We start from the raw sequence: 3,900 nt of genomic DNA on the forward strand, positions 1-3,900 counted from the left end.
CTGGGCTGCAGTGTTAATCCCATAAACTCTCTGCGCCTCAATACCCTGTCTAAGAAGGGGAATAATATAGGACCTACCTGAAGGGGTTGCTGTGAGGACTACATGCATGAATACATGCTGCGTGCATAAAAAGTGCCTATGTTAAGTGCTCAAAAATATTATAATTAGTTATAAATATAAAGTTATAATTAGTTATACCTTCTAAGTTGTCATAATTATAGGTAAAAGTACCTCTAATTATTGTATAGCCCCTCCCTCTCTAGAGTATAGACATTGATGCCTGGGGCTCCATGCAGACGGAGGAATGAAAAGGACACATACCTTGCCATCCATGCTCAGGATCATTTGTCCCACCCCTCTTAAAAATGGAGGGGTTGTTAATGGACTGCTATGAGTCTGAAAAAGGGTTCTCTCTAGAGAGACCCCACCTACCAGTCATGCCAAGCATAACAGCATCTCTTGGAAGCAAGTGAACAGAGTCCCTAAACAAGTTGAAGAACCTTTGCTACAGCTCTAAAAGTAAATATGCCTAAAATTATTTCATGATTTCCTACTGTCTTAAGAATAAAAGCCAAGCTGTTTATCATTACTTAATGGGTCCTGGTCCCTTTCCAGCTTCTTATCCCATAACAAACCACTTGGATTTTTCTAAAAACACCCTGCCCTATGGAGTCACAGTGCCTTTGCCCCTACTCTTTCTTCTGCCTGGGTGTTCTTCCCCCTCCTTGCACTCCCTGCATGCAAATTCACTACTTCATATTTCTTTTTTCATGTTCCCTCAGAGTCACTCTGCCCTAAAACCTTCCTGATCCACTGCCCTCACTTCCCCCCCTGGAAGAGTTGATCCTCCCCTTCCCTGCATTACCTCCCTGCCCTTTACAAACCACTGCCGTGCCAATGAGTGCCTGGGCAGCCACCATTTAGTCACAGCCTCTCTCCACTGCTAGACTATGAGCCAAACCAAAGAAGCAGCCATGTTCTTCTGGTCATCCTTGACCCCCACACCAAGCGCAATCAGTAGCCCATATTAGGGGCTTCATTACCGAGTGGATGTATGAAATATGCAGTCAATTCTATATAAACTGAAGTCAATTCCCAGATAGTCAAAGGACACCACGAAAGAAGGGATCAGAAGTGGTGCAGAAAGAGGAAAGAAGATGACTACCTGAGATGACCCCAAAATAAGAGGTGCGTGGGACATAGAGCTGGTAACTGCTCATCAACAGGAAATGTCAAGCTACCTGTATTAGTTAGGGCAGTGGTTCTCCGAAATTTTGGACTTCTTTACACTCTTACAAGTTATTGACAACCCCAAAGTGCTTTTATATAAGTGGATTACATCTTTCCATATTTACCATAGAAAGTAAAATGGAGAAGTCTTTTAATGTTTCTTCATTAACTTGTTTAAAAATTTAAAAAATTGTAAACAGATACTGTTTTTAAAAACAGTCTATTTTCAAAAAAACTTTTATTGAGAAGAGTGGCACTGATTTTTTTCATTCTTGCAAACCTCTTTAATATCTGGCTTATATTAGTGTATCAGCTTCTGCGTTCAATCTGTCACGATATTGCTCATCATGTAGCCTCTGGAAAACTCAGCTATATGCTTGCGAAAGAATGAGAGTGAAAAGGCAAATAAAGTTTCAATACTGTTATGAAGTATTTCTGACCTTGTGAGCCTCATGAAAGAGTCTCAGAGATCTCACCCCCCCCCATCCATGGGCTCTGGGACTACCCTTTGGGAGCTGCTGAATTAAGATACAGGTCACCTGTGGTTGCAGAGAATGAAGTGACAGTGACTGAGAAAAGATAAGCATACACTTCTATCTTGCCTAAACTTCCAGATACAAGCAGTGCCCATCAATCATGGCACTCTTTCTGGTTGCTCTGCCATCCCTGGTACACATGGTCCCAAATGGCTCCCCAGTACCACCTCTACAATCCAGCCAGCAAGGAGCGAAGGGCATGCCCTGTTCCTTTTGAGTGCATGTCCCGGAATGCATATTTCACTTCTCCTCACATCCCACTGGCCCAACCTTGGACAAAAAGCCTATTACTGAGCTGCACAGAAGACTGGGAAATATCCCTAATCTCGTTGGCCATATGTTCTATCACTGTAGAGAACAGATATGGGGATAATTCTTAGTTTCCGCTACATTGACCTTTCTCCCTGGGCTCTGCTGGGCACAGTCCCAGAAAGGGGCTCGGACAAGCCAGGGCTTACTTCACCCCTGCCCAGAAGGTCAGAAGAGCTGGTCCTGACAATGAGCAGGACTCACACAGCAATACCTCTTTGCCTGTGCATCTGCCTCACAAAAACAGGACTGAAAGAAAACAAGGAGGTCTCGAAGCAGGTAAGCCCTCAGGTAAGTAGGAGCTCACAAAAAGACCAGCAGATGGGAGCCACAGATCAGTCACAATGGAAACTTACTAGTTAAGAGAAAAAACCCCAGGCATCAGCTATAAATGGAGGCTCTGGTTAGGATAAAGGCCAAAATCATCAACACAGCTCACAAGGCCCTGCATGATCTCAACCCCTCACCCCAAACCTAATCTCCAGCTACAGCTCATGCCAGTCTCTCCCTCACCCCCCACATTTTGGTCATGTTCAACTCTCCAGTTTGAAGAATATACCTTAATACTTGTCTGAGGGTCTTTTCATATGCTATTCCATCTCCTGGAATACTCTTTTCCCCATTACTGCCCGGCCCACACTTGCTTATTCTTCATTCAGGTTTGTGGAATAAACAAAGACCAACCAAATGAGAATAAGCAAAGGCTATTTATTCCGAGCTTGCTATATCAAGGGAGTCAGCCACTATCACTTGAGTTTCGGCAGACTCAAAGGCAGGCAGAGGAGCAGGAAAGCTTTATAATGGAAAAAGAGAAGGCTTCAGGTATACCCTGACTATTGGTATGCTATTGGTATGAGAAAACTTAGGTGGGATAACTAGAAGTGGAGCATCCTATGTGATTGGTTAAGGGTACATATTTGGCTTTCTCTGGTTGATCCTAAGTTGGAAATAGGGATAGAAATTAGGGAAACTGTCAGTTATTAATCAAGTCCTAGCCAATTGTTACTGGGGTTATTGTTTGGCTTTCCTGGACTGGCTGCTAGAGATGGTGGTTTTTCTATAGCTTGACTTACAGATAGCAGGCTGGCTGCCTCGCTTAGCTGCTGTAGATGATGGGTTGGCTAGTTGCTGCAGATGGAGGGTCAGAGTTCTATTTTACATTTGGTCTGACCATTGTCCATTGCGATATCTCGGCTCACAGCATTTTCTCTTAGAAGCACTCCCCAGCCCCTGCCAGGGTAGGTCCACCTGTAGTACGCTCCTGCAGCAGCTGAACGCATGAGTTCCATATTAGTTCTGCACCATGAGCCATTATGGCATTCCGACAGAGTCACCCACCAGGCAAAATAAGGTCCCATTCCAGATAAAACCACCAAAGGTGTGAGCTGTTTCAAATTTACTCAATTCTCCAACCATAGGTCCAAGTGGTCTGGGACTAACATCTACCTTGGGGTCTCCATTCTAGACTGTGTTTTTTCCTAAGCATGGATCACTGACAATATCCTACAAAATATTCTGTTGGGTCCTGGTGCTGCCCATTTAGTGAGAAGATTACTCGTCCTGAAGTTCTAGCATAAACCTGCCAGCTGTAACGTATCTTGCTGGTCTGACCCAATGATGACCTGCCGTGCTCTGTGTATGGGCTGTTTTCTTTTATTTTCCATCCTCTGAAGATTGTCAGAATTCTGCCTGTCTAAGCAATAAATCCATCTTTTCAGGGATCAATTGCCATGGCTGGCTGCAATGCCTAGAAATCCAATTAACTGAAAAATAAATAAAAAATGAAAAATACACTGAAGCTGTGGCATAAATCAGCTAGAAAATG

Source organism: Ursus americanus, chromosome 20 (genome assembly GCF_024610735.1).
Source record: "Ursus americanus isolate L20-20 chromosome 20, mUrsAme1.1.p, whole genome shotgun sequence".
Lineage (NCBI taxonomy): Eukaryota > Metazoa > Chordata > Mammalia > Carnivora > Ursidae > Ursus > Ursus americanus.